Source organism: Oenanthe melanoleuca, chromosome Z, assembly GCF_029582105.1.
Source record: "Oenanthe melanoleuca isolate GR-GAL-2019-014 chromosome Z, OMel1.0, whole genome shotgun sequence".
In the NCBI taxonomy this organism is placed as follows: domain Eukaryota; kingdom Metazoa; phylum Chordata; class Aves; order Passeriformes; family Muscicapidae; genus Oenanthe; species Oenanthe melanoleuca.
The window spans coordinates 62,610,025-62,624,092 of record NC_079362.1 but is presented as its reverse complement, the minus strand read 5'-3'; positions in this window follow the sequence as shown (position 1 = coordinate 62,624,092).

Genomic DNA, 14,068 nt, shown 5'->3' with positions numbered 1-14,068 from the left:
TTTTTACACAGACTAAATAATTCTGCAAGCATACAGTAATGGAACTGAAGATGCTGTCCAGTTTCGTGACTTTCTCTCGAAGCATGAAACCAAAAAGTCTCCTGATTGCAAGGAAAAGAAGTTATCAAGAAAGGTAACTCCAAAATAAAGATCAGTATATCTCTTGCTTGAAATATGAGAGGACTGTACCTGCTGTGGGAACTATAGGGTAGTATTGACTTTCTTACATTAATGAAATAAACACAAACTTACTCAGTACCCTGGAAAATTATTTGGAAACCACTGATTTTTTCTAAGAAATTACACATTTAAGATAGGTATCCAAGGATTTTCATTACTTTCAGCATTAGTGCATCATACAAGCATCTTTTCTGGTTGTGAATTAATGTTTTAAGATGCAGAGAGAGTTAGAAATTATGCCAGATATATTATATCTGCAATGAAATCATTGTAAGTATGACTGTGCTAGTGATAAGTCTTGTTAATGCTGCACGGAGATAGGTCTGGTCTGCGTGGGGAGATTACATTTTCTGCTGGTTGTCATGGCAATCATAAATCCATGCAGCTGTATGGCAGTGCATTAATCTGTGCATGCAGTGTAATCCAGTTTCCAAATTAGGTCGTTAATTCTGAGCAGATTGGTAACAGCTGGATTAAATGCTCTCTATTCACTTCACTGGAAATAGCGTCCAGTCAATACACCTCTGACCTTCTCAGAAAGACACTGTTATACCACAGAGCAATTTCATGTTGTAATGGCAGTGTATGTCTTGCCTCAGTGTCCCAAGCCCCATGCTTTTCAGGTGTTTATAATTAGATGTTCTCAGTCTGAATTATTATGTAATTTATGTTTTAGAGATTGTATCAGAAGTATAAGGACTATTTAGTCCCTCATTAAGATAGTCTGGTTGTTTCACTGTGCAACGATGCATGCTGATACTATCATGACTTTTAAAGCTCTAATTGCAAAATGAGAATGTGTTTAATCTGGAAGTAATTTAGGAAACATATTACCTGCAAAGCAATTAGAGTGTGCTTGAAAACTCATCTGTCTTTGAACAATTCAGGACAACTACTAATGATGTGACCTGATCCCTCTTTTATTATTTTGCAATTACTATATTATTGCTTCCACTGCATTTCCTGTAGCTTGTGGAAATGTACTTCTGAACTTGTTTTTTAAGAAAGTTCGCATGAAGTCAAGGTGAGCAGGCTCAGTTCATATGTGCAAGGTGGCCTCTTTGAGAGGCTGGGTTTGTGTAAAATGACAGGCCTGTCCTCTACAGAAGGCTTGTAGATATGGCAGTTTTTGGACAGTAAAGTTGAAAAAAGTTTTCTTCATCCCACAGTGGTTGATTGTACTGGCAGTTGTCCTCTCTACCCTGCCAGACCACCATGAATTTAGCTAACTGTGGGCTGAGAGGAGCAGCATGAAACTGGGCTTATAATTACAGAAGGAGAATGTAATAGTGCTTCCCACTTTCAGTATCCTTTTTACACAGAACAGCGTGGTGTAAGTTCGGGGTTTTCTCATTGGTTACGAGTTCTACAGAATCCTCATTTAGGAGCTTGGTTTTCCAGAACTCAGATTGAAGAATCTGTTTCAACTCATTCCCAAGTCCAAAAACTATAGTGTAGGACTGAGCCTGGAGCTCTGCTCCTAAATAAAAGTTTCACTTCTCTGCCCAAGCATGGTGTAATTGCACCAAAGGAGAGGTGATCACTGAGTAAGTCAGTGTTTAATTCCCAAAGGCACATTTCCATTAGCATTTAATAGAGAAGTCTTGCTTTACTCTCAGCAGTTTGCAGGGTTGTTTAAGATACCAAAAAGCATGCCACAAGCAGCACAGGGATTTCAGTTTTCCAGGGATGTTCAGCATTGCACAGCTGCAGCACCACACTGATCACAGACACTACACACCTTTGTGGCTGTGCATGTTGTATCCCTCTGCTTGGAAGGGAGCACATTGAGCCTGGGCTTCTTTTAACTGTGCTGCTGCAGTGATGGCAAGGGCCAGCTGCACTCTCATCATTAAGGGCTTGTGTTTGTAACTGGAACTGCATTTCTGTAGGTGTCACCCAGGGGCTGGGACTGCACCTGGAGATCTGCTGTGAGGCTGGGGACGCCCATGACAGGTTGAAAAATGCTCAGATTCTGTAAGGATCAGATTTTGAAAAAACATCAAAGGAAACTAGTTCAAAATATCATCTCTTCTGCAGAATATGAATAGCTAATTTTTATCTTAATTCAAAGTGTAATCAGCTGTGTTTGGACATTTCCCTTGACAGCAGTTCATTTGTAATTAAGACTGACAACTTTTTGCAGAAGTAATGATGTTCGGAAGTATCTTATTTCAGTGTCTTTTTTCTTGCTCTTCTTTAGGGTTTTGGCTTTTTTGTTTTTTTTTTTTTTTTTTTTTTTTGTTTGTTTGTTTGTTTTAAATCACTCATGCTTTTCTGTCCTAATCCCATTTGGCTGCTTGATATCACTTGAAACAGCTGATAACCTTGCTAAGTGGGAAAAAAATAAAATGCAGGTTTCCCTTAATAAACAGCACCAGTAAGAGCTGGGTTTGGCCTTTTTCCCAGATGTGGATTTGCTGGTCTTTGGTGATCCAGGATCCAATGACCGTCTGAGAACATGTTTGGTAGAAAAGTAAAAGATTGAAGTTAAGGAATACCTGTAGCCCTACACATGACATAAAAATGTAGATGTTAAGCAAAGTATATTGAATATTTATGGGAATATATATTGGAGTTGCTGAAAATTCTGCACTTATTGGAACAAACATATTGAAACTGAGGCTTAATTCTTGCTAAATATCACATTACTTTATTCAAGTGTCTTCCATAGACCTGTACCCATAAGCCTGATATTGAGAAATTACTTCTTAACTTTCCTTCACATGAGGGTGTAATAGTTGCATACCTAACTCTTGTGTGTAAATTGCTACATGGATCTGCATCACAGTCATTGAATTGCCCTCTCTCCAGCTTTCTAGAAATTTCCTTTAATGGTTTTCAGTGCTTATAGGGTAGTTGAGCAGTAACAGTACACTGAAAGACTGCATCTGAATTCCTTCTTCTGGATTCGGGACAGGGATTCAAATACACCACTAAGGTCTGGGTAAGTGCTGCAGTCATGAGACCATTTTTCAGAAGCTCTTTTGACCTGGTTTCTGGTGGTTTTATTTGTTTTGTTTAAAAGCATACAGAACTTGGTTTTGTCCAGTTGATCTGCTTCAGCTGAAATGACAATTAGTTGCAATACAGTTCCCCAGAAATTTTATCCTTCAGAAGAGCTTTGTGAAGTTTGGCAGCTTTAGCACTGGGAGTTCCCTTTTGGTTTTGGTCTCCACTAATCCTCCCAACAGTAAATATAGCATGGCGTGTGAAAGGGATTTCAGGGCTGTGAACAGGAGATGTCTGCCAAGGACTCTGGAGTTTTAAAGGTTATTTTCACTCATGTTCTATTTGTGAAATTTGTACAGTCAAGGTTTACATCTGCTACTACAGTTTTCCTCTGTGTAAGACATTTTGCCAGTAGAGGGGTTGACAAATGCATTTCAGTACAGAAGTGATACAGATATGCTCAAAAGATGCCTGTGTTTTGTCTGATTCTTGAAGTGCAAACACTAGGTCACTTAGTGAAACAACTGAGGAGGATGAAAAAATGCCTCTATTTATAATAATTTTTTTTCTGTGTTACTTGAATTACTAAGTTAGAAATCAGAATTAATGTCTAAATTTCTGGGAAATAATAATTGCATGAAAACTCTGTTAGAATTGGAATTCCCATATAGGGTGAAGGAAGGAACTCAGCTTCATCAAGCCGTATAGGAAGTCCCTGTATAATTATTTTTCATCTGATTCAGTAGTATTGCAAAACTTTTTAAAGCTCAGAACTCTGTCTTACATTTAGAGATCTAGTAAGAACTTCCAGAATTAGTGAATATATTGCTAAGACTCCTTTACAGGGTGAGAAATTCCGCTGCTGATACTCAAATAAAAAAGGTGAACAGATCCCCTTTCCATGAGAAATGAGACTCCACTGTTTCCATTACATCTATTGGGCTAGCAATTTTTAAGATTGTGTTCTAGCAATTTTTACGTTTCAAAATGAGAGACATTGAGAGACAGAGAAATGTATGAAGTTCTTTGGCCCAGTTAGCCAAATTATGCCAGCCCTGTGCTTTAGAGGTTATGAGAATAATCTCTTTCCAGTCCTGTTGAGCTCTGCATGTTGTCATCAGATTAAATGGTGTGATTAACTGGGTTAAGTACTAATTATATGAAGAGGATGCAAGAGATATGCTTTTTTCCCCCTTCTTCTCTCTCAGCTAGTGCTGTGGCACTGAGAAATGCAGCTACCATGGAGAGACACAAGAGTAAATATTGGCAATGAAGGTTCAGTCTGAGACTTTTGGAGGAACCAGAAAAATCAGTTAATCTTTAAGGCTTAAAATCTTGGTGCCAGGAAAGCAGTTCAAACTCTGGTACTTCACCAGGTAATATTATACCAGGACAGTGTCGTGTCTGCTCTGAGATGCTTGCTGGAGAATTTCTTCAAATACACCTCTTCAGAGCTGATCACGAGTCTGCTTCCTGAGAGATTTCAGACTCTTAATGGAGCTTATTTACTAGATTGAGGATACAGGAGATCAAACAAATCAATCCTCTTTTACCTGAAAATACAGGCGTTACAACATGCAAATCTCTGCATAAACTTAATTTCTTGACCTGTTTCCTGCTGTCACACTGTGGTGCTAAAATGATACAATGTCATTTGTAAAATACTGAGAAGAATAAAAAGATTTTGGTCTTGGTGCTCCAGTTCCTCATGATACATTTTTTTAATTGTTAGGAACATGGAAGGGTGCCCTTTCTCCAGAAGTGTTGCCATCATGCCTTTGAGCTTGGGGTGATGCACGCAGCACATGAGAACTTGGCCTTTTACTGCCAGAGGCTTTGACTGTCATCCTGACAGCAGATGACGTCCTGCCCAGGCTGTTGTCCTGCCCAGCACCTGACAAATCAGAGTTTGTCCTGAGAGAATGTGACCTTCTGTCACATTCAGAGCAACATAAGCATTTCTTGTTTTATCTGCTGGCCTCCTGGTGTTAGCCTTCTGGGTTTGGAAAAACTGAACAGACTGTTCCTTTCTGTCTGTTGTTCCCATTTTCCTCTATTTGCAAATGCTGTCCTCAAAGCCTTTGCAAGTCTTTTTACTCTATGTTTTTACATGCACAATCACATGAAGCACTAGTGACACTGTGTGCCTCTTTAGCAGTATACAAAACCATCATTATGGTTTTAAATCATTATAGGATTTTTTTTCTCAGTATGTTTTCCTGCTGGCAAATGATTTCGTGTACATGCAACTTAAACAGCAGTTTCAGTCTTAAGTGTCTCACCAAAACTCCCACTCAATAGGTTTTGTAATTTAATTAAAGTAATAAATGGGGAAAAAGTTGTGCTCAAGCAACTTGCACCATTAAAGTAGTATAAACTCTTATAGTATTTTTACACTATCCATTTTCTTTCTCTTTTCTTTCTCTTTTCTCTTAAACACTAGTTATGAACTAATACTAATTCCACTGATTGTTTTTCTATTGTCTTTTCCCTGACTTCAAGAAGTAAAATGAAACTAGAAGTTTTTTCCCTTTTCATTGAGTTCTGCTGCACGCGGGCAGCTGCTTTTCCTTGAGCTGATAGAAGGCTTCTGGAAAAGGGTGAAGCATTAAGCAAATCCAGGATGGATTAGTCAGTGAATAAAATACTAGCAGCATTACATTGTTGTCTATTTAAAAATAGGTTGCTATTTCAGAGCTTTAGGCTAATAGGAATAGTTTATAAAGTCATCTGCATATCTCTAGTCTCAGATACATTTCTGGATTCTAATCTAAAATTTTCCTTTAAGGAAAAAATTGAGGCAAGGTGAGGAACTGGAGTCTCTTACCTATACTTTAAATAAACTTGGGATTTTGAGTTGTGTTACAAGTGTGGTGGTTGTTCACAGAACTGCATCACAAAAGTGGATACTTGCAGGGAAGATTATAGTTTAAAAATGTTCTAAAATTTGTTTTACTGTACTTCTGCATATATTTGCTTTCTGCTTCCTTAGTGAATCTATGTTCCCTGAAATCATGGAATGTAATTAGTATAATACCACAGAGTTTTGTGTCACAATAGAGTTATATGTAATACATGTAATACTTGTTCTTAGTTTTGTCTCCAAAAAACCTCTTCCCTAAGCTTGAACATTGAATGTGTTACTTGTTACCATTTTAACAAAGTATCAGCTGTTATGATCTTTTTTACTCAGTTTTACTCTGCTCTAAGGAAATATAGTACATATAACCCTTCATTTTCATAGTGATAATCAGTACTATTATTATTATTAATGATGATGATGATGATGATGATAATAATAATAATAATAATAATAATAATAATAATAATAATAATAATAATAATTTCAGTTCCAGGACAGATACTCAACAAATGTCTATAATATTAGCTAATGAAATTAAATGCTAGTGAAATTTATTAACATTAATATTCGTTCAATTCAGGAAAGCTTTTTTTGTTTAAATGTGATATGAAAAGTAGCATGGGTTTTAGGAATTTGAGATGTAGCAGCTTTTTCACATGACTCTGTCTTTCAGACTTTTAGCAAGGTCTGTGTTGCTTGGAGCTCTGCAGTGTTCCTCTTCTGCAGTTTTCCAGGGTATTGGTCTGTGCTTGTCCTCAAATGCTCTCTGCTCTGCTGATCCTTGCAGCAGGACAGATCAGTTGCCTAAATGGGCTGGCAGCTTCCTCAGCACACACTGCTGCATTTGGAAATTCAGTTTGAGACAGCATTATTAATTTTTCAGTGTTCAAAAACCAGGTCAGTTGAAAAGGAAAAAGGAAAAAAAGGCTTGTAAAAGAAGCCTAGGATGCATGTGAAGCATTAAGCTGCAATACTGAAGCCAAAGTTGCAAAGGAAGAGTAAAATCTAGAGTTGTACTTCATTTTGTTTGGGTTAAGATCCCTCACTTAGGATATGCAACACACTGATGAAGTTCAAAGAACATATCAATTTGCAGTAGACTGTCTTGAGTGTTTCTTGCTGCCTTTGTACCATTTTTCTAGATCCCAGTTTCAAAAATTTCTATTTTAATTTCACTTCTGTTCTCAATCCAGTGGAAGAGGAATCTTTAGTTGGCAAGATGTCTTATACAGATGTCTCATACAGAGATTAGTGACTTATAAGTTATAGGATGTCAAATAAGATCAGATTTCTTTCTGCTAAGCTTCTTGCCACATCTTGAAGATTTGCTATGCATTAACCAGTTTCCAGAGGTTAATCAAAGCTTCAGCAACACAGAGGAGCTTGTACTTATTCTTCTGCTCTGTGGTTCTGTGCCTGCAAAACTTGAGGAGGTCATACAGATGGCAAACCTGGTAGCAGTGCACCGCAGAGGTTTTTCAGCATCTGGTACCCAAATAGAGTTCCAGAGGTGGGAGCTGGTGTGAAGGGCATGTGGTCTGCATGGCGAGGGGACCCCTTTGGTCTAAGAAGGTGGCACACTTTTACATTACTCAAGAAATATGTCTGGGACTGTTTTCCATTTCTTTGTTTTTTCTGGTGTATTCTAGACATTTCCAGTCTAACGGTCAGTGAGATGAGAAAAACAAATACCTGTCCTTCTATCTAGATTTTTTTTTTTTCCCTCTAAAAGCTCTAGAATTCTCAAAACTTCAGTCACTTCAGGATGTTTACAATTGGCAGGGACAGGGAAGTTGCAACAACACTTTCAGAGGATAATTCTTCAGCAATTTTAAAACCAAACAGACAGTCTTTATGATGCAGCTCTCCTGCCACTTTTATGTGGGTATTATATTTCTCCATCTGTGTCTTCTATTACTGAGGAATAGAATTACTGTAATGCAGCATTTTCTTAATACTGATTCAGGGTAAATCTCAAGGGACTTAGAGATTACTCTGAAAAATTAGAAACTCCAGTCAGTATAAAGTGCATTTCAAAGTGCAGTGCAGGATTTATATATTTTCAAGCAGGTCCCTGGAGAAAAATACCAACTGCTTATCTTCTGCCCAGTTACACTGAAAAATGATCTTAAAATGCTTAACATTTTAGTACTCAAAGTTGTGCATATAAAGTGATGCAACTAAATTTGATTACCTTGTAAGAGTTAACAAGAGTTGTTTCTATTTGCTAAGGTCCAGCTAGTAAGTAAATTGGGAGTAGTGAAAGAAAACTGTGATAGACAATATGAACCAGAACATTTTCTGTTTCCCTTGTATGGGAGCACATTTTAGGTTTCTCTTCCTTGAAAATGACGGGGATTTTATTGTAGGCCATCTTCTTAGCCATGCATATCTGCCTAAATATGCAGTCATTTTCTTGATGTAAGTGAAGACTGATTTCAGCAGGACTCTAAGTATTGCCTGTTTTTTACATCTTGGACTATGGCGTGCTTCATCTAGAGAATTTGTTTTATTTTCATCAAAAAAGGAGTCAAACCAATATTTAGCGAAATAACTGAATTCGATGTATTTTTTTCTGTTATTTAAAAGACTAATAAACACTTTGTTGTGTCTCTGTTGACTCAGAATACATATTTAATGGAAACTGATTTTATCTTGGAAGAACAATTCTTAGGCAAATTTATTTCATTTACATTATACCTCAAAAAAGGAAATAAAATAGACTGGCCAGACTAAAGTTTTGAAAGGGTAAATTTAATTTCAAAATACAGTCAGACTTCAAATTAATCACTCCCATGTATTTCAAAGACCTGGGAATCAATGGATTCTACTAATACATTATTTTTTAATCTTTGTTTTTAATGCTATTTTCTGCACAATTCAAAGACTAATTGATTCTAATTATCTTTCTAGCTGTTTTAACAGCAGTGCTGTGAAAAGATGAAAGGATTTACTCCCCTGCATCCCCCCCCATTTCAGTTTCTATTTCACAAGTCTTTATATACTTGCTTAGTATCGTTTGTGTTTTCCATATGCCTTGTACATTGCAGACAGTGGATTTGATGTGAGACTCCACCAGCTGGGCTGCACCCAACCTGTGTTGGGGGGGTTATGTAAGCGCTGACTGCTGAGGGCTCTGGGCAGCCTTCCTTCATCTCGCCAAGAGCTTATTCCAGCCTGTCGGCAGATAGCCCCTGGGGAGGTGGGAAGGTGAGCTTGCTCGACCCTGACACCCGTGTCACATGAAGTGCCTGCCAGTGGCCCTGCAGGACCCCTGAGCTGCAGCCCGAGCGGGTGAGTGTGTGCTTGTGCTGGCCCAGCCCGGGGGTCCCTCTGGGTGGGTCTCTATGGGTCAGGCTGGAGCAATCCCGGATGCAGGAGGCTTAGCTTGTTGAAGAACATGGAGAGATCTTTTGGGGGTAGACCCTTAAAACAGGGCACACCAATGTGTTTTTCCTCTGTTTCTCATCTCTGGTTTTGGGAAGAAGGAAGTTGGGCTAAATAAACGTGGTGTAGTGCTCAGTCAGCAGATCTGGCAACAGGCTGTTCAGGTAAAAGCCTTGAGAGATCAGGTTCCAAGTAATTTGTCCATCCCAGAATGACTGTGGGATCAATCCAAAAGATGGAGGTTTCAGTCTTTCCGCCGAGATTAGGGGATACTTGAGTAAGCATCCACCTGTATTCTGCTTCAGTGTGAAGGACTCAGGCTTATTAAACTTGTAAATAGGTTGCAGAGTTCCTTGTCTTTTACTCTAAGTTACAATTGTGGAATTACGTTGCAGACAAGAGTTAGTGTGTTTCAGTGTAGAGGGGTATTTTTTGGCTGGTTTTTTTTTTTTTTTTTTTTTTCCTTTTTAAACCAGAATTTCTTGGGGGATTTTTTGTTTGATAACAGTGTGTAGAACAGGCATTTAAGTGTGAGGAATTAGTGAGTACAGTACAACTGTTTGTTACTCTTCCTGCTTTCCTTCTTGGTGCTGTGGTCAGTAAATAAAGTTTTGCACAGAAGCCTTGAAAGTGTTTATGTTCTGTTTCAGCCAGGGTTACTGCATATGTTAATATTCCCTGTGTGAGGAAACAATGCCATGTCTTAGGCTAAGAACAATGGAGTAATTTATGTTGTAAAGACCCTTAAGATGACTGAGTCACACATATCATGGTTTGACAGTGCAATGAGGTGCTTCTCATGCCCCTTCTCCAGCTTGGATTTACCCATAGTCTGCAGTGCCTTAGGGTTGTACCTGCATCAAGTGCAGCTGCATCTGTGAGCCACAGTCTCCTCAGGGGTATACCTGCTGCAGCATAGATTTACTCAGGCACAGTCCTTGGAAGTGCACCTGCTCCAGTGTGGCCTGCATGGGCCATAATCCCTCCAGAGGTGTGTGTACCTGCTGTGGCACAGTCGCAGCCGCAGACACTTTGAGGGTTATCTGTTCCCACATCTAAGGTCACAGTGCCTGCAGCTCGAGTTCACCCTGTAGCTTCAGCCTGCCCAGTGCAGCAGCGCAGAGCTGGCAGTGATGCCCTGTCCACCCTGCCATCCCAGGCTCACCGCTGTGGCTGCTATCAGGGCATTCCCAGGCAGAGCAGGAAGTGATAAGAACTGTGTTCTTCATGTCTGGTTTTTGTCAAACAATAACTGGCAAACTGAATGCTGTTTCACCTGACAGTAGTAATTCTGGGATGCACAGAATTGGGTGGCATGTGGGCGTGGGCAGAGAGAGCAAGTAGTTTCTGGAGGTTTCTCCATGGTCAGTGCCCTGCTGGTATTTCCTCCTAACTGAGCTGGGAACATACAGGTCTGTGTTCAGCCTGTAACAATGCTATAATTTATATTTTGAATAGTTGGGTTTTGGGGGGTTTTTAAACAATTCATATGAAGCTCGGGACTGTATTTTATACATTCTGTTTTCTGGCATTCACAGAAATAAGACTGAGAGTCTTATTTCTCATGCAAATTAAAAAAAAATGCGCTCAGGACAAACCTTGAACAAATGTTGACTTCCTTTTGCCACAGCAGCCTTGCACTCAGTTTTACTTGAGCATAAGCACAGAAGTTGAGCTATTACTTTCCCTGGGGTGTCTATCTGCACAGCAAAGCTTTAATGTCATCTGTGATCTACAGGTTTTGCTGATCTGTTCTGTTGGGCTCTAATCTTTTGTAAAAGATAGGTCTTCTATACACAGGAGTCTACTGGATTGTTGGTATTTTTCTGCAACAACTGAACATTCAAAGCTGTGATTAAAAAATGGGGTAGATATTTTTCTAGCAGATGAGTTTAAAAAAACAAAATCCCTGCTACTTTAAATTCAGATTTATTCCTGAGCTGACATGTACCTACTAGGTAGGAGACATGCTGTTCTTCAAGGGAATTTTAAAAAATTGAACTAATTCCCTACCCTAGGGAAATACCTTAAAAATCCTTGTCACCTCAGACTAGACAGCAGAGGGGCTGAAAAGGGAACTCTAGTGAATGAGTTGCAATATCCAGTGACATCCTCATTAAAACTTCATGGTATTCTGACAGTTTGACACTGTGTAACTTCTTTCACATTCATTCTAATAGGAGCTGCAGCAGTTTAAGTAGTAATAGCTTGAATGGATTTTTGCCTCTCTGAAAAACAGATTTAATGAAAGAAACCAATTTGCAAAACATAGTGCAGAGCACTGGTCTAGCTGCTTCTGTGCTTTCATGTGCCACATTCAAAGCTTCTTCAAACCAGGTCACTTTTTATCTATATGTCAGGATGAGATTTTAGGACCAAAGTCTGTATACCCAGTGATCCCTTTCTTGGTTTAATTCTTTTCCCCTTCTTTCTGAACGTCCTTAGAGTTGTGATGCAGGGTTTAAACTGAGCCTGCAGCTGAAGCTTGAGGATACTTAGCACTTCTTAGAATAAGAGGAGAATGTCAGTTTGAAAAACAAGGTTAAACAACAACAGTGTTAGGCTGGCACGGGTCTTAAAGGATTGATTCATTTGTTCCCTCAGTCTTGTGTTGCTTGTTTGTGGTTTGGTTTCAGTTTTCTTTTGCTGGCGTATTTTTTTTTTAAGTTCTTTGGTCAGATAAATTCCTGTGAAGTTCTTCTGGTCACCAGTCAGTCAGACTGGAGAAAAAAAAATAAATCGTTGGTTCTTCGCTCTGTTTGGATCACTCCTGATTTCCTTGGTTTTCCCTTCTCTCTTAGAATTATTTTGTATGATATCAGGATAGATTTTGCTGGATTTGATTACGGGAAGGAATGTAGGCCATAAATAGATGGTATATATACTGATAACACCAGGAATACTGAAATAGCTCATCTCAAAAGACAGGGAAAACCTAGCCAGCTGGCCAGGTTCCAAGAGGTTGCAGGGTTGACAGCTACATGTCAAGCCTGAAAGGGAGATTAATGGTAGGCTGTGCTCTAAAAAAGAGCGTGTTGAGCAGCAGGAGAAATTTTGCAGGAACAAATTCAGGAAGAGCCGTGTGCTGATGCCTCAATGCAGTTTTGCCTTTCTTTTGACTCCTCTGTCCCCACAAGGTTCTGGCATTCCCATATGGATTGTCTCTGTGACCCACATGGACTAGGTTAGCTGCCTTCTGTGCCTTGATGGAATATATTCAGGAGGGGTTTGTCTACACAAGTCTATTTTGGAAATCCTTCTTCCTACACAGTCAGTCTTTTCTGTGCAGCCAGTTAACTGCAAGGGCACTGATAATTTTTGAAGAAGATGATGGTAGTTCTTCTTTTGCAGGAGCAGAATTGTCCATAGCTGGCTCTCTGGAGGTTATAGCTGTAAGTTACAGCTATTCTTTGGTGGTGAGAATGTCACTGCCCAACAAAAGACGCTTGTTTAAATAGTAATTTCTGGTTTGTACATGGCATGTCTGACACTGCTCATGGAGGTTTCCAGGCATTTCATTTGGGCAACCTGTGCCACTGTTCTCAAGATCAAAAAGCAGAATGGGGGCCAGAATTCTGCCTCTGAATTGCTGTGGCACTGTACAGCAGACAAGTGATTTCCAAAATCCCTGCTCTTCTAGACTGTCATCCACCATTAAAAGTGAAATACAGTCAAATTTCATATAAAAAGTTTTTTATTACCTAGAATACTTTTACAGTTGTGATGTGAAACAGAAACAGAAAACCAGTGGACCAGAGTTCAGGCAATCCTGAAAAATCCGGAAATTGTCTTTTTCCCAAATGGAGGAAAAACAGAATGTAAGGTGTGGGGTTTGGGTTTTTGGTTTACCTGGGGATGGGGTGTCCTTCCACATGGATTTTTTTTTTTCCAAGGTATAAAATAATAAAATTAGGGGGAATTTGGTGCTAAGAAAGAGTGGTTCAGTGGGACAATACTGAAGAATTTTCTCATTTGTCACTTGGTCTGTTCCCTAATATCAGGATTTGCCATTAGCTGTATGTACATGTTTGTCAGGGGTTTCACTCTATTTAGATCCAGAGAATTATACGACTATGTAGTATTTTAAGTTTCTGCCAACCATGAAAATGACCCTTTTCTTCAAACATGAGTAAGCAAAGAAGAGTAACAAAGGCATTATGGAAGTAGTAAATTCTCCCTCTGTTCCAATTACAAATTGCATCAGCCATTAAGTTTGCAGCACACACAGTAAGTGTATCACTTCTCTGGTTCAGAGAAGTGACAGAGAGAGTCACAGACTTGGAGGGAAAGCTGGGCTTTCTGCATCTCCCTGGGGCAGGTTTGTCTGTCGGCAACGTGGCCACAGAACAGAGAGGTAAAGTGATTTGCAAAATTTATTCAATGCGTCTCAAGGCAGGGAGCAGTGTCCCAGAGCATGGGTCAGTCACTTTGGCCTCTCTGAAGGAGCAGATAAGTGCTTCTGTCCCTCTCCAGCTCCCATTTAATGAAACCATCACCAGCTGCCTTTTCTTTCCCCTTAGGTCATGCCTCTGACCTCTCTTCCTCTTGCTCATGAAGGAGATTGGGGGGGTTTAGAGGGCAGCTCCACCTGGCAAATGTCACATGCCCTAGTGCCACATGTTAGTGTGGCACCTTAGGTGAACTGTCTACCTAAGCTTCAGGCGACGAGTTACTGGTCTGATTCAC